Source organism: Miscanthus floridulus, chromosome 9, assembly GCF_019320115.1.
Source record: "Miscanthus floridulus cultivar M001 chromosome 9, ASM1932011v1, whole genome shotgun sequence".
Classification (NCBI taxonomy): Eukaryota; Viridiplantae; Streptophyta; class Magnoliopsida; order Poales; family Poaceae; genus Miscanthus; species Miscanthus floridulus.
Genome location: NC_089588.1, coordinates 116,389,188 through 116,417,161, shown reverse-complemented (window position 1 = coordinate 116,417,161; position 27,974 = coordinate 116,389,188). Strand labels below are relative to the sequence as shown.

Genomic DNA, 27,974 nt, shown 5'->3' with positions numbered 1-27,974 from the left:
TCGTCGCTGTACCGGGAAGCAGGAAGAACTAACCATCTATCCATGGCGGCTCTTCACTTGTTGCATGTAGTGTACCAGTTCATGCTGGTGGCCACTAAGACGCCACTAGTATAACAACGGCAACTTTGGTTCGTCGTCGTGCCTCTCATGCTAGTGCTGCTGCCTGTCATCTGCTGACGCCGCCACCAATGCCCCAACGCCGGCGACGACGAAACGAAGCAGTCGAATCCTCTCCTGCCATCACCTCCAGGGAGGCTGCCGGTCATCAGACACCTGCAATGCATCGGCGATCTCCCACACGTCTGCCTCCGTGACCTCGCCGCCAAGCACGACCGTGGCAGCGGCCTCATGCTCCTTCAACTTGGCAGAGTCCCCAACCTCGTCGCCTCCTCGCCGCGCGCGGCACCGGCGGTCCTGCACACGCTTGACCACGTCTTCGCCTCGCGGCCGACGTCCAAGGTCTTGGACAACTTCCTGTACAGGTCATCGACAATCGGTTTTGGTCCTTACGGCGATTACTGGTGGAAAGTAAAAAACTTGTTGCCACGCACCTCTTCACCATCAAGAAGGTGAACTCGTTTCGTCATGCCCGCCAAGAGGAGGTAACAGCTTTTTTTATCGGTAGCCTGTGAACTCTCTAGGTATGTTTTTAGACAAAGGAAGCTTCTATGAACATCAAGATCATACAAGATTCTAAAAGTAGTCCGGCCTATCCAGAACTAAGATGATGCCTACAGCTTTAGCATAATGGTAACACACAAAAAATAAAAAGGGCGAACAGGTAGTGCTAAGATGGCTAATGCCAGCAACCTGTTCCTAAGACTCCACTGGGTTCTTGACCCTTCCATTCTTCTCAGATCGGTGAGAACTCATGCAAACTTGGTGTAGTTTCCAAATTTCATACTCTAGGCTCTTAGGTGCTGTTTGGTTGTGCGGTCAGGGCAGCAGTCCCAGGCCATTGGTTTCAGTCACCCGGTGCCTCAAATGGATGCGTGAAGTTGGACTAAAATTCCTTTTATTTGTTGGACTAACTGTGTTAATGTTTCTATCACGTGCGTGTAGAATGCATGAATTTGTGATTGTCATTACCAGCCATTCAGTTCTTGATCCTTTCATTCTTGTCAGATTGGTTAAAGCTCATGCAAACTTAGTAAAGTTTCCAACTTGCATGCTTGTGGATGGATAGTGAACACGATAAGGATAGTCTGTATTACCTCGTTGGCCAGAATCAAGATTGGGTGATTATGCAATAGGGAATATGCATAAGTGAGGAAATGGATTATATATTTTGATTACGTTTTTTTGTTGTTTAGTTAAAAAGAACCGTTTCATCATAAAAACAAACATTAGGCAGCACCATGCTGCTTTTTTATACAAGTATGTCTAATTACAATCGACGATCTTGTAGACACAAGTTTTTCCTCGAAGCAAGATTCAGAATTACATGTAACAAGCATGGTACAAGGCATTTGAGGTCAACTAGTATCACATGTTTTTCATGTTGTCTTCTCTAGTTTTTATACAGGGCATTCTATTGGGTAACTCAGCTTTTACAATGTATCAGCAAATTTAGTCTAGGATTCCCCATTGAGGAACAATTGTGGAGAAGAGTTGTAGCATCTACACCACAATGATAACCTCGAGGGGGAAAAGAAAGACTGTAGTTTGGTAACCTCCAATGTCACATCAATTTACTTGCATATCAGCCACTGCAAATTGTCTTCTGTCTTGCATTCTTCTCTCTCTTGGCTTCTATCTTGTCTTCTCATGGTTCACGGAGGTCAAGAATATGAGAAGGCGCATGGTATTTAACTTCTCCAGTTTTGCCATTACCTCCCAGAAATGTGTTGATTTAGCTTGTCATTTAGATGGTGTGAGCAGTTACGATATCATTCATACACTCCTTGCCCATTTGCATATAGAATAAAAGGCTCTCCTATTTTTTTCTTTTAATATAATGATACTAGCTCTATTACTTTTGGAGACCGGAAAACATTTCTGTTATACTAACTGTTTCCATTTTGCTTTAGTGTGTGTGCAAAATGTGTGAATTGGCCGATGTGATAAGTGCTATAATCTTAGCAGCCACTGGGTTCTTGGCCCTTCCATTCTTCTCAAATCGGTCAGAACCCATGCAAACAGTGGTGCAGTTTCCAAATTTCGTGTCATGCCCTAGGCTCTTAGGCACTGTTTGGTTCTGCAGCCAGGCAGCAACCCCAGGCCATGGATTTCGTACTCGAATGGATGTCTGATGGGTGAGATGCGTGCCAGGCCACCAACCAAAGATGCCCTTACTGCTGACCATGGCAAGTTTGGATCCCATGACTAAACTTCAGTCCCTGTCACATCGGATGTTTAGATAGCAATTAGGAGGACTAAACGTAAGCTAATTATAAAACTAATTGCATAAGCCGAGACTAATTCATGAGATAAATTTATTAAGCCTAATTAATCCATGATTGACTTATGTTTACTGTAGCATCACATGGGCTGATCATGGACTAATCAGGCTTAATAGATTCATCTTGAGAATTAGTCATGGCTTATACAGTTAGTTTTGTAACCAGTCTATATTTAATACTCCTAACTAGTATCCAAACATCCTATGTGGCAAGCACTAAAGCTTAGAGCCCCAAAGTCAAGAGTGGTGATTATCCAAAAGGGAATGACATTGTGCTGCAGGGTACATTACAGATTAGCGCAACATTAACAATTTATCCCGCAGCGCAGGCGGCGTGTGCCTGTGGGGACGCGCCCAACACACCGAGGGCACCCGCTGCGCGCCAGGTGGGCTGCGGCGCCGGGGGGATGCCACTACGGCTGTTGTAGCCCCCAGGGAGCGAAGCACATCTAGGGCCCAACCAGTGGTGAGGCACCGTGACCATCGCCTTGGTACCGGCCACCACTGCCGCCGCTGCAGCCCTTCCTCTTGTTGTGTTTGCCTGCCACCGCCGCTGCCCGAGCGGCCGCCAGGGCCATCACTACCGTCAGCAGAACTACCCCAAGTGTTGCTGCGGCCATCGCCCTAGCTTCGGGTGCCCAGGCAGGAGGAGGATGCATGGCAGACCAGTGGCACAAGAGAGCGATCCCACGTATTGGGTGGTCTGCGAGGCGACCTTGCCCTCATTGGCAAGATGGAGTTCCTTGAGTGTTGGAACCAGTGGTGACCATCAAGTTCTCGATCTTGGAGCTGGCTTGAAGCCGGAGCCCGGCTTGGTACCACGAGCCTACGCTCCCACAGGTCCCATGTCCATCGGAGCTCCAACATACCAAGGCATTGGGCCTAATTCAACCCCAAAAGACTAGCCTGATTGGTTGGACTACCCCCATCTTATATGTTATGCTCCCCACCATCGATATCCGATGTGGGACTAAACCTCAACAATCGCCCCCATAGTCACACATCAGGGTGCCTCCACCATATATGTGACAGCTCGACATTTTTAATTAGGTTTAGCTTTTTCTGACCTTGGGTACTGGCTCTGATGTTGGAACCGGTGGTAACCACTGAATTCTCGATCTTGGAGCTGGCTTGAACCCGCCCTTGGTTCATTACCACAAGCCTACACTACCATAGGTCCCTAGGGTCCACCGAAGCTGACAACATATATGGCCCCTGACTTTGCTCAACCCAAAAGACTAGCCTGATAGGTGGGGTCTTCTCCCAACTTATATGTTGTGCTCCCTCACCATCGCTACATGATGTGGGACTAAACCCCAACATTGAGAACCAGCTTCTCGCAATCCATGGCGTAGTCAGGTAGTAGATTACAGTGGATGGTATTGTCAGTCGTGCTGGAGAACCGAGGGTTGAGGCCACACAGCAGGTTGAGGACGAGCTATGAGTCAAAGGACGGTGTGGCCAGCATTATGGAGCGCATCAGTGGTAGCCTTTTTCTTCTAGCAATACTCATTGATGGAGAGGTGACACCTTGAGTCATGGACTGGAACTCATGATTGAGGAAGACTGACACAGGGAGCCATGTTCGCATGGAAGAGGCCCTCGATAGCATTCTAGAGCTGGCAGGCCATTTGGTCCATCTCAAGGGCGAGGCAAAGAATGTCATTCGCAGTAGAGCTGAGGAGTCAGTTGTGGACACAGGAGCTAGTCGCCGCCAAGATGGGTCATCAGGACATGAAGCCACCATGCCGTTGATGTACGGGTGAAGGCCAAATTTGCCGGACATGGAGAGGAAGAAGCCTAACCAGCAGGTGAAGTTAGGTAGCTTCAACTCGAGGGTGATCAGCACATGGGACTTGACGATGATGGTCATGTTCAACGGGATGTAGAATGTTGGTGTGAGGATCTGATCCTAGAGGAGGCCTGCTAGTGAGGGCACTAGACGTGGCTGCTAGATGTTGACTCCATCGTCATGCTAGGGGATGGAGAGGTGGCAGCTGTGTCGGGGAGCGCCGGTGCCACTAGCTAGGGTTAGGAGGAGGGGTAGGAATGTCCTAGGAAATGGGACATAGACCCTCTCTTCCCTTCCCTTCTCCCACATTGGGCTGGCCCATCATCGCGCCCGCATGAATGGCAGTGTCCTAGCCTAGCTCACTAACTCCTGTCTTCCTCCGTCTCCCACTCGCTGGCGCACAGGCCCCTCATGTTAGCTCCATCATCTACCTCCTTACCATTGACATGAATACCACGTCGTGGTGCTCACCTCGGCCACGCCACCATCACCGTGCCCCCTCTGAGTGGACAAGCTCGGGGACACATTCCTGAAGCTTCTTGGCCCCACCAGTTCTCTACTCCTCCTCTCTCCATCTCACTATTGCTCCCACGACATGCGGCGGCATGACCTCCCTCTACCCATACCACCATGGACTAGCCTTGAGATTCCTCTGCCACGCATGAATAAGCTCGCACTATGGCGAACCGCCTTAGGAATTCAAACAAGCGTGCGCGATAGCAGGATAAGCCCATAGGCGAGGAAAATATCTTGCCACCGGAACTGACATGGCAGGCCTATAAATAGGCTCAGACGATGATGCTCTGGCCTTGCCCTCTCCACTGCGAGCTTCGCCATGGGCCAGGACAGCCGATCTTCCACTCCCCTCCTCCCCTCCCCTCCCCTCCTCATAGCTCTATCCCAATCTCCCCCAATTCTAGTGCCGCCATTACCATTGGACTTCCTTCCATCTCTGTTGTGTCTCTGGCCGATAGGGTAGTAGGTGCGCCTTCCCAACCTCTTTTCCACTTCTTCATGCACATCTCCTCCAGACAGTGCACTAGAACTGGCACGTTTGGTGTTTCCAACAGGTACTAAAGGTTTCTTTTTTCCATTTCATTCCTTTTTATTTTAAGGTTTCTTTTCAATGCAATTCTTTTTTGTTTGGATTAGATTTTTGTATATGAATTCTACGCTGCTAATATACATCCACGTATAAGGTTCCATTCGAGCATTATAATAAATAACACACTAAAATGTATGAAACTATATATATACAAATATTTCAAGAGGTTGTACATGCATGAAATATGTACATAATAAAGTCACAAAAACCTTGTACTCATGTCCTTGGGATTTCATTCAACCCTAGTCTTCAGTCGTATGGCTACTAGGTATTAATTCTTTAGGGTCATAGTGGTACACGCCTTTGGGATCTATGACCCCATCCATAAGAAATCCTGACAATGCCTCTTGAATTGATTTGATCTGGTCACATCACATAACCTTTTGCTTCCTCCATTCAATCTTTAATTCGAATGAAAGGAAAAATATGAATATATATTATTATATATATCAACACAATGGTAATAAATAAAATTGTGTATATTTTTTGCGTACTTCGAGGATCTCTTCACTTATTCTCCTTGAGTACTCCATGATGAACTCGCAGATGTAGTATCCACATAAGTTGTTCCCCAATCGCTGCTGCAGACACCACTTTATGAGGAAAAGATTCATCATCATCCAATCAAGCATAGTAATAATGAATTGAACTAAATAAAGATGTGGTGACCTAGCTAGTACTTACTGGGTATTGGACTATGTAAGGAAAATGGACCCTAGGCCCATTTACTTTGGATTTTGGTGCTTGATGACCAACACAACCAAATTGGACTAATGAATTTGCAAGTGATTGTTTTGTAGTTCAATAGGGTGCAAGACGTGACTTGGACGAAGGTGACATGATGATCTGATGATCAACACCTTAAGCAAGACCTTAGAAGCACAAGAGAGGATCCAAAATATCAAGCGAAGTCTAAACATGAAGATGAAAACCAAGCCAGACACAAGATCGTGAAGAAACGAGCTTCACAGAGGTGACCGAACGCGGTCCATATAGCGACCGGACACGTCCGATCAAGATGCTCAGCAAAGGCAGGCCTCAGCAGCAGTGACCAGACACTGAGGATTCAAGTGATCGGACGTGATGACAATACTGTTCATTGTCACGACAATAGCTCAGCACTGACCGGACGCTGGAGAGTGATCGACCGGACGCAGGAACTGCAACGTCTGATCGAGTCTAGAGAGGTTCCAAAGCAGCAACAGAACGACCAGACATGTCCAATCAATAGTGACCGGACTCGGCAGTGCGTCCGATCAACCCACGTGCTCCAACAGTCGGGACAACCGGACGCGTCCAGTCAGTAGTAGAAAGCTGGGTTTCACCTCCAACGACTACTTTCTCCATGGGGCTTATAAATAGACCCCGCAACTGGGCATTTGAGATGTGGAGAGTTAAGGAAACATACCAAGGGTGTTGATACACCATTTTGGTGATCTCCACTTGCATAGTGCTTAGTGATTCATTAGGTGATTAGCGTAGGTGCTTTGCGAAGTGCTTAGGTTGATTAGACCACCGCTTATGCGCTTGCTCTAGGTTTAGGCCTAGTGTTTAGTAGGGTTTGCACACCTCTTACCACTCGGTGCTTGTGCACACCATTGTTGTACATCGGAGGGGATTGTAGTCTTGCAAGATCACACCAACCGCATTTGTGGTGTGGCCGCCACCGTGTACCGAAGGGAAAAAGGCCTGTGGTGTTTCGGCCAGAAGCTTGATAGTGATGACGGCGAGGAGTGGTCCGAGAGAGGCTTGCACGATGGCACACTAGAGACCCACTTGCATGTGGGGAAGGCCTAGGGCTATCCATGGAGATTACCCGACTCAGAGCTTGGCCCTTGTGAGGGATTCTTTGCAAGGGGCTCCAACAAGGATTAGGGAGAAGCTTGCGCGCTTCTTGATACCTCGGTAAAAATACTAGAGTCATCAACGGGAGTTTGCATATCTCTACCTTACTCTTTAGCTTCCGCATTTACATTGTTTGCATAACTCCTTTTGCGGTAGAGATAGCAACACACTAGCAAAATTGTAGTTGCACATTTAGATAGTTTATCTTTTTGCATAGGTTTTGCTAAGGTTAGAAAAAGAGGCCATAGTTTAGAAGTAGAATTTTAAGTTGCCTAATTCACGCCCCTCTAAGGCATCATGGTCCCTTTCAGACTACATTCAAAGGCACTTTCCATTGACCATAATGGTGTTTCTCGGTGAACCTTTTCCAAGCACTGCCCAACAAAATAAATAAATGGAGTTATATTAATAAAGTGGCATAAGAGAGTATATAGTATGCGAGACCGAAATTACCAATGGAGAATATCTATCATTTCTTGGTAATCTTCTTGGGGTTTTGCCACTGAGTTAAAGATCTTTACAATACTCCTATGCATATCTATGACCAGCAGTATCCAGTGATAGCTACATGTTTATAAGCAGGCATAACTCATTAACTAAAGTCAATATTCAGTAAGCAAAATAAAATGGTCACAAGACATTAACACTCACTTGAAGTTTTAAGGGAAGAGTATCAGTGTCTTGTCATGTTGGTTATCTAAGAACCTAAATAGATTATTCTCCACTTGAGGTCACCATATATCATATCGAGTAAGCGTGTCATTGAATGTGTGATTCGGATCCATGAAACCAACATCATTTAACCCTTTTCTCTTTAGTTTCAGCATCTCATATCTACATTTAAGTAGTACAAAAGAATATATAGTGTGTGAGGATAATTGTATATAGACAACGAACTAACATGCAAGTTACTTCAATTGTAGAAAGAATCACTTACAGACACCAGCAGCTGAGCAGAGATTTGTCGAGAGCGTCCTGCTCTCTTCGCTTTCTAGGATGCCTTATATGACTTGTTGAGAGTGCGTTCATAGTCTGATAATGGCGAGGGCTCACGTGCATCACCTTGCTTTTTCTCGCGATTATTGATTTTTTCCTTAGTTCATGTTGAGCTATGTAGTGTGGCTTTGGCAGGTTTTTCTAAAGTTTCAACCTCCTTGCTTTTGATCTACTAAACTTTTCTGCCAATTATCCAAATCTTTTTGTACCACCGCTTCTGATTCCTCTTCAAACTTCTCATAAGGCAACTTCTCTAAAGGAGGCTTTTTTTTATGATGGTTGGCTTTATTCTTCACCAGGGACTTCACTGAGGGTGGGGGCCTCTTTTGGCTCTACGGTGCGGGAGGTGGAGGAGGGGGAGACCGCCTTGGAGGTGATGGAGATGGAGATGTAGTCATGCCATGGAATGCATCATCATCCATAGCACTCTGATGATCTTCAAGGGATCAAAGAACTAGACTCAGGTTGGGAGACCTATGAGTACAAAAGTGATTATTACATGAGAAGCCAATTATTAAGAATGATTGTTGAAAAACTATTTCGTTCACTTTCATCCGCACCTATTGTGAGGTAGTTGAGCAGGAGGCGATGGTACCCTAGCCGCCGCACCAAGAATAATGATGTAGCACTTGCGCCATAAAACAAATGAATGCTCTACTTGTCCTATCGTCTTCTCCCCACAACCTCTAGGAAAGTCAAGAGGCACTTCCATATAGTTTTTGATAACTCTATCCACCGAGACGCTATAATAGCCAGGTGGAATTTGATCCCATGGCTTGTTGGTGTCTTCTTAGGGACCATAGGAGAAACAATACCATGCGCCACCAAGACTTTGGCACCATTATTCCCCAAGGGAATGTGCTGCTCACATGGCGTCAAAGGCACGGTGATGTCATCCATGGGGAAGTGCTGCAATGCATCATCTTGATTTGGGAGCTCAGTGGAAGCGCAGCTACTTCTTAGTTGAGGTGGGCTAACGTTGACTACATGCTCTAATGTTGATGACTGCCTCTGGCTACTCAACTATAGTCCCACTTGCCATTTGATTTCATCTTGTACTCTCACGTCCATGTTTTGTTCTCGCTCCTGCGATCGAAGCACCGCCACATCTAACATGTGGATCCTCTCTGCCTCCTCATCCTTCCTTCACTGGCGGCTTCTATAGGTAGCGGCGTCCTAAGGGAAGCCATGCCGACATGCCTTTGCCACGCGTTCACCTAGGGTGTTCAAGAGTCTGGAGGGTGTACGTTAGCTCATCCTTCTCTTTGTTGGGCACAAAAGCACCACTGGTAGAAGCATCTACAATATCGATAAATCTTTGTGCTACTGTTATGATTTCTCCACCAATAACTGGCTCCCCGATCTTTGGGTCCTGTGATCCCCATGCGCAAAAAACCAATTCTTGGAGCGTTTGGGCCATTCGAGTGAAAATGGATGGATCCCTTTGGCAAGCAGGTCTGCTTCCATTCTTTGCCACTTTGGAATGGCACTCCTGTAGCCACCTGATCCCATTTTATGATGGTATACCTTCTGTCGTGCATTCTATTTGTTCCTTCTCACCCCTTTCTCACCCTCTTTCGATGTCTTGTACCTCACAAATTTAGGTCAGTCGTCCCTCAACTTTTTGTACAGGCTATTTTGACTGAAATCTAGAGTTAGATTCTTCTTGACAAATTCAATGTACAACTTCTTCTTCTAGGCTTGGAATTGTGTGGCCATCTTCTTGAGAGCCTAACTTTTAACTAGTTTTTTAAATCTTCATCTACTGATAGATTGAAATGTGCAGTGACTGAATCCCAAAGAAGGTCCTTCTCTCGCTCAGAGACAAAAATGATTAGAGGATCAACCTTCTTCTTTTTCCATTCATGGACGCTGATCGGGACCCTGTCCCTAACAAGAACTCATAGTGGTTTATGAACTTCTTTGCATTGTTTTTTGGCTAGAACAGTTTGCTGGTATTAGGATCGACTTATGTGGTTATGTAGTAGCCCTCCAATAGTTTTGTCAGGCCTCGTACACTTTTACTACTTTTCGTCGACGTCGTCGATCTTGAGGGCTATGTACGTAGAAACACAAAGATATATACGAATTAATAGAATTATGTTTAATTTCATATATATAAGAGATGCAAGATTATTAACAAATATACCTCACCAGCATTTTCTTGCATAGGATTTTGGGCCAACATACCAAGGCCTTGGGCCTAACTCAACCCAAAATACTAGCCTGATAGGTTGGACCGCCCCCACCTTATATGTTGTGCTCCTCAACCATCGATATCCGAAGTGGGACTAAACCCCAACAATCTCCCCTATAGTCGCACATCAGGGTGCCCCCACTATAACACCCCAGGTGTTTATGACCAGTTGAGCAATGGATTTGAGCCCAAACATGACATGTTAAGTGGTGATGAAGGTGTCAAGATCAAATCTACAAGAGTGGGATCCAACTTAAACTTGGACAACACACCCTTACTTACATGTGAACCCTTGTTAAGATTATGCAAGAGTAATGTTAAACATGCTTATTTCATGTACATTACATCAACATGCATCAATCTTGACCAGTGGAAAAGTGTCATGAAGTTTGGAATCAAGAAGTCACATGAAATGATAAGTTATAATCTTTCTTGGATTGCTTTATTAAGTAAATGGGAATATGAGATGTCGACCAAACCTTGCTACCTTGCCCAAATAACTCTAATTTAACTCTACAACAAAAGTCGTGAAGGGTTCGTGTTGAGCAAATGTCAAGAAAAGGCCTCAATAATTACAGGGTTTAACGAGGTGCTGCTTTGACCAAGATGAAAAATGGTTTCTGTACCAGATAGGAAGTTTGACCTTAAATAAAAGTTGAAGTTTGAGTGGAGTAAAATAAACTTTATTTTTGGACCCAGACCTTATTCAACTTCTAAGTGGCTCAAATGGAGGACTCAAGATGGAATCAACAACTATTTCTAGGCTCTAAATAATTCTAAGTCTGGAATTCATCGTCATTGACATTGGCGTCCTACGTTCTCTAAAATTTGTTAAACACCTCAAGTTGAGCCAAAAGTAAAAGTTGGAATATATGTTTTGGAGAAGGACACACAAAAAGTTGGAATCAATTTGACCATGTTTCGGTCAAGTAATTCGAGCTCAAGAAGAGAAAGGCTTAATCTTTGATTAGTCGCTGACAGCATCAAATCCAGGCTTAATTACCCATTAATCTATTTCTCTAATGGCTCGGCGCCCTTAATGAAAGATGTAGAGCAGTTCATGGGCTTCAACTTTGCTTTTGGTCCCAAGGTCCAATTCGGCTAGTGACTGTCCCAAAATCCACTCCCACGCCGGCCACACTGTTGCCCGCTACGTGCTCGATAAAATGCCCAAGCTGAGCGCCCCACCTTGCTATCGTGTGTCCCTATGCCCCTGCATCGATGCTGCTGCTTGCTCTTGCGCTCCCTTGTGCTCCAGCCATGCGGAGAGCCAGGCACGTTCCCCTTCACTCGCTCTCGCCCTCCCTTGCGCTCTTCCTCTCACGATGCTGCTGCTTGCAGGGGCGGACGCCATGGCTGCCATTGCCAGCCGAGCTCGCCACTGCCCACCGTGTTCCCCACCCTCTAAGCCCTCTCTGCCCAAACTACACGCACAAACTTGTTCGCCTCACACCCCTCTGTGTCCTGCCCACGCTCGCGGGGTGAATCCGAGCCATGACCCATCGGTTGCAGCCTCTCTACCATCGTCCTCGCCGTCGGCACCACTACGCGTGGCTGGCTGGCCTCGGGCCACCGTGGAGTGAGCCAATGGTACCCTCGGATGCCCACAGCCCCTCTAGAACTCCAGCGCACGTTGAGCCTCCCTCCGCCGCCAGCTAGCCAGATCGCCGGAGGCTACCGTCGCTATTGTCATCTGCTTCCATGGCCAGCAGGCCGCAGGCCACCTCGGGTCGAGCCAAGCTATCCCATGGATGCGCATGGATCCCCTGGCACTACGCCGCCACCTCTCGCCGCCGGAGGAGGACCACCTCGCCGGAATTCGAGCCGCCGTCGGCCTCCTCTGTTCTGTCCGAGTGAAGGACCTCACGTAGGAATTAGGTGAAAGGGAAGGACCCAACTATGAATCATGTGACTCAAGGAATAGTACCAATAAGGACTTGTTTGCTGGAATCTATTTTAGTGAAAAGTTAGGGTCCTCGGTGCAAATCTATTTTTCTTTTATGGCTAAAACTTTGGAAAAGCATTACAAATTGTAGAAAAAAACATAAAATAGCAAATGAGGACTTTTTTGAATCCTTGTGAGTAGATCTACACAGTAGAGTCATAATATGATATATGTTAGTAGAAAGTTTCTAATGTTTTTATTTATTCTTGCAAAGTGCTTTTAGAAATCCTTTTAAGTTGGTTAGATGCATATATTGAATTATAGAAGTCCAAAAATTGTGATTCTAGATGTGTTAGTCTTGTGATGACACTCTCTAGCTAAGAAAAATATTAAACATGCTAGTTGTGTACTGTTTTTATCATGTTTTTTATTAATCTTGTTAAATAGGCAATTTTAGCTTATTTTGCTTGTCATTTTCATATATAAAGTTTGGATGCTCCAATGGCTGTTAAAATTTTATGGTAGGCTACTAATACTATTTGTGTGCTGTGGTAAAAATTTTATGATTATCGGATGTAGTATGATTGATTTAACTTGTTTATTGCTTGATAAATGGTTTTAAATAAGTTATAATTTTAAATGTAGGTGTAAACATGAAAAATATGGTTCCACTAGCTTTGTATGATGTTGTACTACCATGATAACATATAATATGGCTATATATTTATAGAAAATAATGATCTTTATATTTATCTTGGTTTTACCTGTTTTCTTGCAATAGCCATTTGTCTTTTTCATAGTAATTAAAATATAAAACCTGAGTATGTGATCTTTATTAAAGTAGTCATGTTTTGATAACATATCTCATCCATAAAAATCTCAGCTCCAAATGAGGTGTTTACCACATCACCTATAATTAATATATATGTTTTAGTGTATAATTGGATAATGAAAGGATGCTAGTAGATGCATGCAATTAAGTCATGTGATGCTTTTAATAGATATTGTTAAGTGATATATAAGATGCTAAGTTATGATAAGTAGTGGGTAAGCTTCAAATATAACTTATATGTATGCTCTCATGTTAATGTAACAACTAGTGATTATGTTGCTTATACAAGTTCTTCATCCTTGCTTTAATTCTTGCTTAAAGTGTTTATGGTGTTTCATGTTACCTAGAACCAATGCTAATTAACTATGTTCATAGCAGTTGTGACCTATGTGTTTAACTTATGCATATGTTACCTTGTTAAAGAACTAAATGAAGAGCCATGTCGCATACGTGCTGAAATGGCTGCATGTATGGTTGTGGTTAGGCAATTAATTTCGTGGTGATAATGATGTTTTCTGTGAATATGGTGAATACCAAAGTTGTAGGTAACTTAATAATCTTCCTTTTTTTTAAATTGTCATGACCATAGGCCTGATAATTTAGAAGCTATAGATTTTAGAAGTTTGTTGTTAAGTTTTGCATGCTCTCTGTACAGATCTGAATGATTGTGTTGTTTGACTTAGCTAAGTTTTGAATCATGTCTTGTAGATAATAGAAGAAGTGTAGTGCTTTTTAGGATCTTTCCCAGTTGTTAAAGATCACCCTTTTTTTGTGGTCTAAATCTCCAGTTATGAGCTTGTGAAGTGGAGTGATAGATTATGTTCTAATCTGGATAGAGATGTCTTCTTTGTGATGTTTGACCTAGTTAACTTTGGAATTAGCTTGTAATGTTTATAACAAAATTGTGCATGGTTTGATAATATTTCTAAAAAGTCTAGAACCAGCTTGTTGTGAAAGCTAGAACTCAACTTATTGCTATCTGAAGTTACATGTCAGATTATGTCCATGTTTTGGACAGAATTGTTGCTTTGTGTGTTTAATGCCAAATAACTGTTGAATCACTTAAATATGATAATAAAGTTGTAGATAACTTAATAAGATTTCTATAAAGTTAAGGATCATGCTTGTTGGATGATTACAACTCCAGTTATACATTTCTAAAGTTAATGTTAGTTTTCTATCCTTATCAGTATAGACCTGAGATATTGGCATATTTGATCATGTTAACCTATGAGTTAGCTTCTGGAATGCATAACAAAGTTGTAGAAAATTTCATTATCTTTCCATAAAGTCCAAGATCACTCTTATTGAATGATTGTAACTCCAGTTATGGTTAAAACACGTGACTGCTATACTGCTGTCCAAATTCTATGTATGCACTTAAGTTGATTGCCCATTCTTGATGTTGCTAGTGCATGCTCTAAATTATGTAGCCCTAGTTACTTAGTTGAATGACTTGCTCTCTAGTGCTTAAATCAATATGATTTAACCATTGTTCATATTCATGCACTTGCAGTATTGCATCTCATCTAGGTACGCTAGATGCACCACGTGAAGGACGTGATGATGAAATCGAACCAGAAGACGGTGTTGGTGGACCTATCCCGAAGATGGAAAGACCCTTGGAGTACATGCCTGAATAGGATATGCTCACCAAGCGAGTGTCATCTAACAAACACTAACCTATCTATCCCCGTCTGTGTTGATTAAGGATCGATTCGTTGTACGTCCTCATGTCATGTTGAACACATGCCTAGCACTTAGCTGGCCGAATCTGACAATACGACAGTGAAGCCGAGTAGTTCAATTTAGGTCGGTCCCCGATAAGTGGAAGTGCGCACACTGGAGGTAGTAAGTATGTGTAGAGAGCCAATGGCATGAGTCCATGGGTGGGTTTGAGTCCTGATCTTCCTAGCATATTGGTAGAATCTCTGAGGGTGCGGCGCTGATTGGACCCATGACTGTATCTGAATTGTACCAAAGGTGACCTAAGGATACCTTAGCGCAGGTGTGCCTCGGTTTGTGTTAGGAATAAATTCCCTAGCTGGGTAGGAATCGATTTGAATCGCCGCCTCTCCCGGATAGTGAGAACTTGACTGAGCAGCGGCAACGTAGCATTAATTAATGGAATTTGATGGTTATGATGAATATGGAAATGTTACACCGACAATGGTTATGGTTGTCTGTTACTAAATGATATTCCACATGTTTGGCATAGGTTAGTTGCTAATCTAGAGATGAATAGCTATAATTAACTTGGTTACCGAATTATAAAATGTACAGCTAAACTAGTGGCTTTTATGCAAAATTTTGTCAAAGTTAGCTCTACCAATAAAGCCTTGCATACTCCTTGGTGTCACATTATTTCTTGTTTATGATGGGTAGGTCTAGCTGAGTACATTCGAGTACTCAGGGTTTATCCCACCATGTTGCAAGTGAAGTTCTTGGCCTACTGAAGAAGGTGGTTAACCGCCGGTGGGCTTGGTGACTCTATATTTATTTCTCATCTATATGATTTTATCAGAGGATGTCACTTATGCTAGCAATGTATTTGGAACTTATATTATTGTAATCATTTGAAAGCTATGTTTTTTTGACCAATCAGTTTTGAAACCCAAACTTGTATTATTATTTGTGAACTCATTGTAAACATTATTTCTGCTGCAACTCTATGTATGTGATGTGTATTTGCTTAATCACTCGATCTTGGTTATGATGTTGATTTACCGAGGTCCTTCGGGACACTCGACGGACTATCGGGTTTATATAAATGAAAGTATGCACGCATCAATGTGTTAAACGGGGGCTGCCGTACTTGATCTTGTATAAATTGGGCGGTTCTGTCACATCCGCCACATATGTGACGCTCAAGATTTTTTTATTGGGTTTAACTTTTTCTGACCTCGGGTACCGTCTTTGATACCAATTGTTGGAACCGGTGGTGACTGCTAAGTTCTTGATCTTGGATCTGGATTGAAGCTGGCCCGGCTCGTTGCCACAAGCCTACGCTCCCACATGTCCTAGGGTCCACCGGAGCTGAAAACATATAAGACCCATGACTTTGCTCAACCCAAAAGACTAGCCTGATAGGTAGGGGCTTCTCCCGCCTTATATGTTGTGCTCCCCCACCATCTCTACATGATTTTTGGTATTTCTTAATGCATACAGAAATAATCCGCAAGCGCACGGAATTACCGTTGTAGCATTTCACCCGTATATATTCAGGGTATCATATTTTCCACATGGAATGGAGGTACTCTTCTAGATAGTTTGTCCAAGGACAACACAAGGATAAAGTTGGTAAAGGTTGAGATGGATTACTTTGGTTATAGGGTCTATAAATAGACAAACTCTACTCTTACTCACTTACTTCGGGCACTGGAGAACACCTGGTCTGCCAAGCATTTCTAGCCTGTAGCTCTATGTCGTACCTAGATGTGGGGGACTACAAGGGATGGACAGGGCTATCAGCACCTGCCACCTACCTCTCAACCATGGAGTACAAGGCAAATGAAGGTAGCCTCCAGCCTAAACACCACGTCTACGCTATTGACTACTACTCTAGTGTGTATACAAGGGTTATCCGTCTCTATTAGGGCCCTTCTACTAGAGCATTTGTCGTAAGGGCGAATGGTGATCCCATAAACAAGTATGAGTAAAGATTAACTAATCAAAAGATTTGTAGCCAAAAGAATCACGAACACTGTTGACAAATAATCGTCTGCAGTCCTCCGAGGGGTATCCCACGAAGGTAGATTGATGGACAGAGAGGTGTGTAATCAAGAACAAGAAGGGAACAGAGACACACGAGTTAGACAGGTTCAGGCCATCAGTATGACATAATACCCTACTCCTATGGTCTATTGGATTGTATTGGCTATCGTATGATACTACGTGAGTTTAGAGGGGTCCCTGCCCGCCTTATATAGTCCGGGGGTAGGGTTACAAGTCGGTTAGATCTGAGAGATAATCGAAAAGTAATAATAGATTACAGGAATCATGGGATCATAAGTATCCTAACAGATCTCGTAGCATCTTTAGGATATCTTCCCAGTATCTTGCGGGAGGCGCCAAGCAGAGTCGTGCCCCGCAAGGCTTAATCTCACGGGCTGGGCCACCCTAGGGGGCGTAGCCCATGTGGTCTACCATGGGTATTCGGGGTCATACCCCCACAGCTAGTCCCCAAGCACCTTGTACTCATTGTGCAACATCGTCTTGAGCTTGTCCAAGTAGGTGCGAACAAAGCCGAGCAGTCAGACTCATGGTCCGACCATCATGATGAGTTGTCGAGCAGTTGTGAGCAGTTGCCGAGCAGCGTGAACCATCACCGAGCAGCATGAACCGTAGCTGAGCAGTGTAACCCAAGTACGGCTTGCCATTAGGGTGTAAGGAGCTCAAGTTCAGAATCGAAAATTTCTTCATAGTGGACCAAGTGTGCCCACTTAGAGTTCGTCCACGAGAAAAAGAGATAGTCTTCTTCAGCTTTAAGAGGCACGGAGTCTTCCAAAATAAAGCAAACACATTCTCTGCGAGGTGAAGTGTGCCCACTTAGTCCCCAAGCCTGATAGTAGATGACATAGTCATGTGGTGCTAGGGTCCAAAGTAGAAGAATAGTAGAAGACCAGCCAAGCAAGTAGTCAGTCCTTGGGCGTAGCCCCGAGATGAGAAAAAGCACATTCACCGCAAGGTGAAGTGTGCCCACTTAGCCCCCAAGCCTGATAGTAGGTGACATAGTCATGTGGTGCTAGGGTCAGAAACAAGAGTCAACTAAAGAAAAATCCCCAATGCGGCGAGGAATCGAGATGTAATGCTAACACATTCCCTGAGCCACAAGAGGAAATCTTGGAGAAAACAAATCACGGAGAAAATACTAGGGTAATGGCTATACAGTAGTAATTACTGAGCCATAACGGTTGGCGGAGAAGTCAGCGAATATTCGGTGAGCCGTAACAAATTGTGGAGATAAATCAGCGAAATGGGCCGCGGTTACGCGAAAGCCCAGGTAACGGCCCACCTTGCTGTTGCGGAGAATTTAGAGAGGCGCAAATCACATGAACGGTTTCCCAAAAACCCTCTAATGCGAAAAGGTGGGGGAGTGCTTTATAACTGCGCCTCTGCATCCCGCGCTCCCACCTTTGCCACTTTGCCATTTCATCTTCTTCCTTAGCCCTCACATTTCTAGATTCACATCCACGCGCACTTTCACCACCAATCCTCATCCGGATCTGAGAGATGGTGCTGAAGAGGGGAGCTGTGAACCCAAAGAAGGCGAGCCCAAAGAAAGCGAGCGCTAGAGCCAATCATGACGAAGAGTGGGTGCAGTCGCGCTTAGGGGAGATGGAGCTCAACAAATTGGTGGAGGCAGGCGTTCTTCCCGACCGCGTCACCGCCAGATGGCGGCCGACCCTCAGTGAGCCCTTCCCCATGCCTCATACCAATGAAGCTATGGTATTTGAGGACTACTTTTGGCGCGGGTTAGGTTTTCCTGTTCACCCATTTTTGAGGGATTTGATGGAGTTCTGGAGAGTTAGTCTGTGCAACCTCCACCCAAACATCATATTGTACATTTCTATCTTCATCCATTTCTATGAGTCGTATCTCAGAATCCTTCCCCACTTCAACTTCTTCCATCACCTGTTCTGGCTGAAGAAAAGAGGCGGCGGTGGTTCCAAGGTGGTCGGCGGAGTGTATCTTTAGCTACGCGATGGAATGGCGGGCGAGTACCTTACTGTGCCACTAAACACATCGCTGAAGGGGTGGAACGCCAGGTGGTTTTATATGAAGTAGAGCCACCCTGTCGTCCGCTGCGATGCCAACCACATACCGGAGAGCCAGAAGAGCTGGTCGGAGATGCCAAGCAGCGCTGATATGGAGCAAGTGAGGGAGCTCCTTGGCTTAATAAAGGGTGTGAAGACCAACGGTGGATTGGTGGTGACAAGCTTTATAGTGCATCGCGTGCAGCCCTGAGAGGAGATGGCTCACACAGCCTTTGATTTCAACGGGGAGACCGACGGTACCTGGGAGAGGATAGAGATGTTGTCGAGGGACATAGTGCAAGAGCGGGTTGTAGAGCAATTCGCTCCATTTGCTAGGGCAGACGAGACCCTTTCACTGCAAAAATCTACATCCCTAGATAAATATCTCAATTGTGTGTTCCTGACATTTTTGATCTTCTGTCATTGTTGAGCAGTGGACTGATTCACTTATACAAAGATCCATTCATAGGAAAGGGTGGTGTACTTCTTGGGCGTGCCGAGGGGAGATTGGCCGCAGGTAGTAGATGCCCGGCCATTGAAACAGCCTGAAGAGGGAGCCGTCAGCATCTCATCAGTGAGTCCATCCCTGGTGTCAGAGAAAATCTAGGGGAAGAGGGTAGCGGCAGACGAGCTAGCCTAGAAGAAGAGAAAGATGGCGAGTGCTGCCCCCCTTAAGCCGGGTGGCATCTCGCTTGGTGATGACCAGACCACTCGAACGTGGAGTACCACAATGTTTGAGTGGTCGAATGATGACGAAGTTCTAGTTGCTCCTCCACCTAGCATGAAGGCGCCTCCGCGCAGCATGCTTGGAGGAACAATCAACGGAAGGGTAGGAAGTCCCCCAATAGCAGGTGATGGGAGCCCTCGAGCAGCAAGCAAAGGGAGTCCTCGAGCAGCAGGCGAAGGGAGTCCCCGAGCAGCAGGCGAGGGGAGCCCCGGAGCGGCGGGCAGAGGGAGTCTCCGAGCAGCACATGAGGGGAGCCCCAGAGCAGTGGGCAGAGGGAGTCCCCAAGCAGCAAGCGAAGTGAGCCCAGAGCAGCGGGCGAAGGAGAGGCCGATGGCGAAGACTACAGCACCTCCACCCCAAGTCGCAGGCGTCAACCCCAAGGCCACGGCTAGGAGCTCGGGTAGGCAGCATCGGTTTAGAAAAATCTATCAAAAAACCGCTGCGTAAGTACCCTTATCTTGGAGTTATTTGGTTGTCATATCCTTATCCTTTTTTAGCGAGTGACGATCTGATCTGATGTAGAGCAAGGCGTACGGAGTATCCGGCCCCACCCATCTAGACTGACGAGCAAACGAAGGCTGGCCCCATGGCAGAAGAGATGCCAGTGGACCCTGTCTCGAAGTCCCTAGGTGCTCGATGGCCTGCAGAGGAGTCGACTACCGCTGCTGGTGAACTTGGCGACGGAGAACACTTAGCGCCGACAGCGGATGGTTCGGCAACGATGCCCGGGGCAATGCCAGAAAACGCCGGGTCTTCAACGGCAAATGTAGGAGATGTCAGTGCCATGCTTGAGTCGAGGGCGGCTAAGCCTGTGGTGCCTAAGGAGCAGCTAATGCCTCCCGAGGCATCTCAGGGCATGGTCGGACCCACTGTCTGGCCACGGAGCCCCCTGGTGGTGCCTCCAGCCAAGGTGGAGGAGGGCGAGGTGGAAGAGATCGAACATGAAGAACCTCGACCCCAAGCTATCCGAATCCTTCGTAGACGCACCGATGTTGTGGTAGTTGTTGAGGAGGAGGACACCACCACGGAGCTAAAGAGATTGGACTCTGCCCTTACTGGAGTGATGAAATAGATCAAGGTTAGTACTGCATCTGTAATGTTCATTTTTGTCGTTGGAGATTGTTCTTCTTCATAATCTTGGCGTTTTTGTAGGGGATAACTCAAACTACTGAGCAGCGGCGCCAGCTGATAAAGAGGATGGCGCCCCTTGCCAAGAAGAACAAAAAACCAAAGGAGGTGATGAACCTTATGGAGAAGAATATCTAGAAGGCCTAGCGCAAGCGAGACCTTTCTGAGTCCAACATGCGGGACCTGGAGTATCAGAAGGGCGTCCTATCAGAGCAGCTGGTGACCATGTTCGAGCAGCTGCGTGGCAAGTCTAAGCAGCTGGCCACTATCTCCGAGCAGCTGTCGAGTGCTTCCGAGCAGCTGGAGCGGAAGTCCGAGTAGCTCAGAAACGTATCTGAGTAGGAAACAAGTACGACATATCGACGAACGTGCTTTGTATTATTGAACAACCATATCTTTGTTGATGACTGTTTTGCTTGTAGAGCAAGATGCGAAGCTTGGCCAGCTGCACCAAGCCGTCAACCAACTCTGAGAGGAGAAGGCGAAGGAGACATGGCGAGCAGACAAACTGGCCGAGGAGCTAAAAGGTGTGTACTTCCTGGTTAGAGTTACTGTTGAAGTAGTTCCTTGCTTGATGGAACCTTGAAATGCTTGCAGACTACCGTCAGAGGGTCAAGGCACAATTTGATGTGCTGGTGTAGGAGGCCAGGACCAAAAGCAACAAGTTCGACACCGTAATCGCTGGAGTTAAACCGGTGCTCAACTGCGTCGACCTAGAGGCGGCTCCTCAACCCAATGGCAGACTGCCATGTTTGGACACCATCATCTAGAGGTGCAAGGCAGCGTGGGAAAATTTCAAGGGCTTCAACCACGACGCCATTGTGACTACCATTACCCATGCCCTTGCGGTGGTTTGGTCCCACTATCCAGCCATTGACCTTCAGGTGATAGGGGCCGGATTCACTGAAGGGATGGGCAAGGCGAAGCACCAGTAACTGGAGGATGAGGTGGAGGACGCCGTGAATAAGCTGGCCGGTAACATTGACCTGTTCAGCGAGACGGACGGCGATGGCGAAGCTCAGTGATCTGCTTGGAGAGTCACACTGTATTAACTAGAGAAAGTAGTTAGAATGTGCAAGGGCACAAACAAACATTTATGTATATGTATAATTGTTGACATGTGCATGTTTTTGCTGGTATTACGGTGAAAAATCATTAGAATATTAACCCTAACGCAATTGTGCATGGTATAAATAGCGTCCGAGCAGTTAGTTCGTTACTGAACTCTTTGGCCTTAGCTAGCCCATTGTCCATAATGTTGAGCGCGGAGCCTGTGCACGTGTAAGAGGAACAGGCATGACCAAGGAACCATAGCCGACCACCCATAACGCAGAGCGTAGAGCCCGTAGCACGTGTAGGGAGAGATCGGAGACTGGGTCTTCTCCACAGAGAAAGGAGTAGAATGTGTGCTGCTCAGCGGTTGGCGAAATAATTTGGAGATAAACATGGTATTAGTGGCATCCGAGCAGTTAGTTCTCTATTGTGCTCTTGGCCTTGGCTAGCCCATAGTCCATAACGTCGAGCGTAGAGCTCGTGCATGTGTAGGAGGAATAGGCGTGACCAAGGAACCACAGCCGACCACCCATAACGCAGAGCACGGAGCCCGTAGCATGTGTAGGGAGAGATTAGAGACTTGGTCTTCTCCATAGAGCGTAGAGACAAGATGTGTGCTGCTCGGCGATTGGTGATTTGGAGAAAGTTGTTCGGCGAAATATGTTGGAGATTTGGAGAAACGTGGTCAGTGATTTAGAGAAAGTTGTTCGGCGAAATACGTTGGAGATTTGGAAAAACGTGGTCGAAGATTTGGACAAACTTGTTCGGTGAAATACGTTGGAGATTTGGAGAAACGTGGTCGGCGATTTGGAGAAACTTGTTCGGCGAAATATGTTGGAGATTTGGAGAAACGTGGTCGGCGATTTGGAGAAACTTGTTCGGTGAAATACGTTGGAGATTTGGAGAAACGTGGCTGAGCAGTTATGGCGATCTCGTACTGGAGTTCGTTAAGGAGTAGCTTAGAGCTCGGCGATTGTAAGTGGACATTAAATCATAATGGAGAAAAAAATGGAGACAATTTATGGAGACCAAAACTTTATTCATCATGAAGTGGAGAGTATATATCTAGAACGTTTCAAGGATAGAAACGTATAAGGTGCTCGATGTGCCATGAATTGGGGACATCGCTTATGTCTAAGTCACATAGGCGATAACACCCTGGTCGGGTAACCTCTTTGATGACATAACGCCCTTCCTAGGGGGAGGAGAGCTTGTGCATCCCTTCAGTTTTTTGTTTTCTATGGAGAACGAGGTCGCCGACAGCAAATGAACGACCTTTGATGTTGCAGTTGTAGTACCTCCACAAGCCTTCTAGATATTTGGCTGTATGGACGCAGGTGATCAGGCGTTCCTCCTCGGCCCTGTCGATGTCCTCTGTCTGAACATCTATGGCTTGCTCTTCATCATAATTTTCCACCCTAGGTGCTCACAAGGCAATGTTCGCTAGTAGTATGGCTTTTGAGCCGTAGACCAAGAAATATGGAGACACACCGGTGCTGCGACTAGCTTGAGTGCGCAGTCCCCAGACCATAGCTGGTAGCTCTTTGAGTCATCTGCCTGGATACTTTTCTTCTTTCTGATATAGCCTCTTTTTGAGGGCATCAAGGATCATGTCGTTCGCCCGTTTGACCTAGCCGTTGGCCCTAGGATGGGCAACAGATTTTTTATCGGGTTTAGCTTTTTCTGTACTTGGGTACTAGCTCTGATATTGGAACCGGTGGTAACCACTGAGTTCTCGATCTTGGAGCTGGCTTGAACCTGTCTCGGCTCGTTACCACGAGCCTACGCTCGCATAGGTCCCAAGGTCCACCGAAGCTAACAACATATAAGGCCCATGACTTTGCTCAACCCAAAAGACTAGCCTGATAGGTGGGGACTTCTCCCAACTTATATGTTGTGCTCCCTCACCATCGCTACATGATGTGGGACTAAACCCCAACATTGAGAACCAGCTTCTCGCAAGCCATGGCGTAGTCAGGCAGTAGATTAGAGTCGATGGTATTGTCAGTCGTGCTGGAGAACCGAGTGTTGAGGCCACACAACAGGTTGAGGACGAGCTATGAGTCAAAGGACGGTGTGGCCAGCATTATGGAGCGCATCAGTGGTAGCCTTTTTCTTCTAGCAATACTCATCGATGGAGACGTGACACCCAGAGTCATGGACTGGAACTCATGATTGAGGAAGACGACACAGGGAGCCTTGTTATCATGGAAGAGGCCCTCGATGGCATTCTAGAGCTGGCGGGCCATTTGGTCCATCTCAAGGGCGAGGCAAAGAACGTCATTCACAACAGAGCTTAGGAGTCAGTTGTGGACATAGGAGCAAGTCGCCGCCAAGATGGGTCATCGGGACATGAAGCCACCATACCGTGGATGTACGGGTGAAGCCCAAATTTGCCGGACAAGGAGAGGAAGAAGGCTAACCAGCAGGTGAAGTCAGGTAGCTTCAACTCGAGGGTGATCAGCACAAGGGACTTGACGATGATGGTCATGTTCAACGGGACGCAGAATGTTGGTGTGAGATTCGATCCAGAGGAGGCCCGTTAATGAGGGCGCCAAACGTGGCGCTAGATGTTGACTTCATCATCATGCTGGTGGATGGAGAGGTGGCAGCGGTGTCGTGGAGCGCTGGGGACATAGGCTTGGGTCAAGAGGAGGGGTAGGCATGTCCTAGGAAATGGGACACAAATTATATATGATTTTACTAGCAAAGTAGTGACTCCCTTAGGTTGAACATGAAGAGTACAAAACATGCGCTACATTACCACTTGAATCAACTTTCCATCGGTTGGGTGGGGGGGGGGGCAACTTTCTGTCCATTTATTCTCATATGTTTTTCTTAATTTTGACATGAATCAACAAATTTTAAAATTCATTCGCCTTTCCTTCATTCGCAGTCAAGTTTCAATTGTCAGTTACCAATGGAAATGTCCGCCATATGTTACCATTCATAAAACCATATTCTTCAAGGATGCCATACCACAACACAAAATGTTACATGACAAAGCAACAGTGTGGAGGTGAACAGATGGGGCTGAATGAAATTAAAGGTAGCTGATTGGAAGGAGAACAAATGAAGGTTGCTGCAAGCAGTGGTGACATGGAAACCAATGAGGCCTATGCAATTAGAGCACGAGGATTGAATGGCAGTAAATTTGGTAGCAGGCAGGGACGAAGGATACGTGGGTGTTCCAAGGCTAGATGATAGACAGGGCAGGAGCCGAGAGAATTTTTACATCAAATGAATTCATGTGCACAAATTCAGCACACAATCATAGATCACCGAGCTAGGTGTAGGTGTCCGGCTTTCGTGGCCAAAACGCACAAAATCACCAATCATGGGTCACGGAGGTGTATAGGTGTCGACCTTTCGTGGCCAAGACCATTGTTCTGAGTCTATCTATTCCAAAATGGTCACCAATCATGGCACGAAAGGGGAAAATAAACAACAAACTAACAAGTAGACAAAAAAAACTCGTGCTGAACTTGACAACCTAGATATTTTTGTCGTAGCTATCCATAGTTCATATTGTTGTACGTGCATGTGCGCCAGTTATTTTAAGAACAAAGCATTTGCAGCACTGCACAGAACACTCGTCGTCGCTCTACCGGGAAGCAGGAAGAACTAACCATCTATCCATTGCGGCTCTTCACTTGTTGCACGTAGTGTACCAGTTTATGCTGGTGTCCACTAGGATGCCACTAGTATCACAATGGCAACTTTGGTTCGTCGTCGTGCCTCTCATGCTAGTGCTGCTACCTGTCATCTCCTGACGCCTCCACCAACCCCCCAACGCCAGCGACGACGAAACGAAGCAGTCGAATCCTCTCCTGCCGTCACCTCCAGGGAGGCTGCCGATCATCGGCCACCTGCAACGCATCGGCGATCTCCAACACGTCTGCCGCCATGACCTTGCCACCAAGCATGACCGTGGCGGCGGCCTCATGCCCCTTCAACTCAGCAGCGTCCCCAACCTCGTCGCCTCCTCCCCGCGCGCGGCACCGGCGGTCCTACACACGCTTGACCACATCTTCGCCTCGCTGCCGACGTCCAAGGTCCTGCACAACTTCCTGTACAGGTCATCGACAATCGGTTTTGGTCCTTACGGCGATTATTGGTGGAAAGTAAAAAGCTTGTCGCCACGCACCTCTTCACCATCAAGAAGGTGAACTCGTTTCCTCAAGCCCGCCAAGAGGAGGTAACAGCTTATTTTATCGGAAGGTTATTATTAGGTATAGTAGGGGATGAAAGAGAATGCATGAATTCTGGCCCTATGTAATGGCAGGCTGAAATTGCGCGACCAGTCATGCAATAGAGGAGCGTGCCACGCAGGCCCGCACGCGTGATCCTTCTTCCTCCTCGCGTCATACCCTCCACACACCCTTCCTCCGCTGTCCCCACCCTCTCCCATCCACCGCCCGCAGCCGGCGCTCCCACCGCATTGCCACCCCACCAACCTCCCGCCGCTGCCTCCTCGACCATGCCCTCCCCTCACCACAGGGCATCTCCCCAGTGGCGTCTTCCTCGTCCTCGCTCCCACCGCCCCCAGCACCAGTGACCGGCCGCTCCCAATACCTCACCGCGTCACACCACCCACCTGCCGTCCCTGTCCCTCAACCCCGCCCTCCCCTGATCACAGGGCAAGGCCTAGGGAGCTCCGCCCCACGCTGCTAGCCCAGTCCAACCACTGTCTCCTACTACCCCGTCGCCCCACCCTGGCGCAGTCTAGCCCGCCTCCACCGCCATTTCCCCGCCGCTGCCCCCGAAACCGCTTCTAAGCCTACTGGTGAGGAGATCTCCTTACCTTGAAATCCTAATGCCGGTGAGCTTCCGTTCTCCAACATCAGCGACCCTCACCGGAACCCTGGCCACCTTCTTCTTCCTCTCCGGCACGGGCTCGGGCGCGCGTCACGCGATCGGTCACATAAAATTCTTTCCATATGTAATAATATTTCATTCATTTTGTTAATACTAGGTGCGCCTAGTCATGACCAAGCTGAAGGAGGCCATGGCTGCAGGCATGGCAGTAGACATGAGCGACGCGATGGACACGTTCACCAATGACATCGTGTGCTGCGTGGTGTCGGGCAAGTTCTTCAGGCAAGACGGCCGGAACAAGACCCTCTGGGAGCTGATTGAGATGAACTCTACCCTGTATGCAGGGTTTAGCCTAGAAAACTATTTCCCAGGGCTAGTGAACTCTCTAGGTATGTTCACCAGGTTTGAGAGCAGAAAGCCAGACGAGACGCATGAATGATGGGACGAGGTACTTGAAAATATCATAAGCGACCATGAGAGGTGAAGCTTCAATGATCGCTGTGGCGACCTAGCTGAGCAAGAAGAGGGCACAGACTTTGTTGACGTGATGCTCTCTGTTCAGCAAGAGTACAGTATCACCAGGGACCATATCAAGGATGTCTTGATGGTGAGTGACTCGTAGGTACCGATATTAACATTTTCTTTAGACAACAAAAGTAGATCTATTATAGATTGTGTCATTTTCGATTGGCATACTTATCCTAAATTACCCACACCCAGGACATGTTCAATGCGGGAACCAGCACATCATTCTTGGTCCTTGAACTTGCCATGGTAGAGCTCATGTGCCACCCTCACCTCATGACAAAGCTACAAGACCTGAGGTAAGGAGCAAGACACCAAATGGACAGGAAATGGTCAAGGAAGAGAACCTAGATAGCCTGGCCTATCTGAGAGCTGTTGTGAAGGAGACGCTAAGGTTACACCCACCTGCCCCACTACTCTTGCCTCACCAGTCCATGGTGGATTGTAACATCGATGGGTATACAATCCCCTCTCGAACTCGAGTCGTCATCAACGCTTGGGCTGTCTGTAGACATCTAGAGTCATGGGGGAAAGTGGAGAAGTTCATGCCAGAGAGGTTCAGGGACGGTGGTAGCGCCACGAGCATCGACTTGAAGGGGAATGATTTTCAGTTCATACCATTTGGAGCCGGTCGAAGGATGTGCCCTGGCATCAACTTTGGGTTGGCTACTGTTGAGATCATGCTGGCAAACCTCGTGTACTGTTTTTATTGGGGGCTGCCAGCTGGCATGGAGAAGGAGGATAATGATATGACAGAGGTTTTCGGATTGACGGTTCACTGAAAGGAGAACCGTATCCTTGTTCCAAAACTACCTGGTACCGCTAGCTACGCATAATCTGATGCAGGATGCTCCGTAAATTATGTGCTTATACATGATCTATGAATGTAAGGCCTGCATGTGAATTTGTGTACC

General features: G+C 46.6%; 1 long non-coding RNA gene and 1 pseudogene across 1 annotated transcript in view; both read left to right on the top strand.

The window, feature by feature from the left end:
* LOC136482737 (uncharacterized) overlaps positions 1-27,974 on the top strand; it is a 251,724-nt gene that overhangs the window by 189,506 nt on the left and 34,244 nt on the right. The window lies entirely within an intron of this gene.
* Positions 43-27,896, top strand: LOC136483919 (indole-2-monooxygenase-like; annotated as a pseudogene).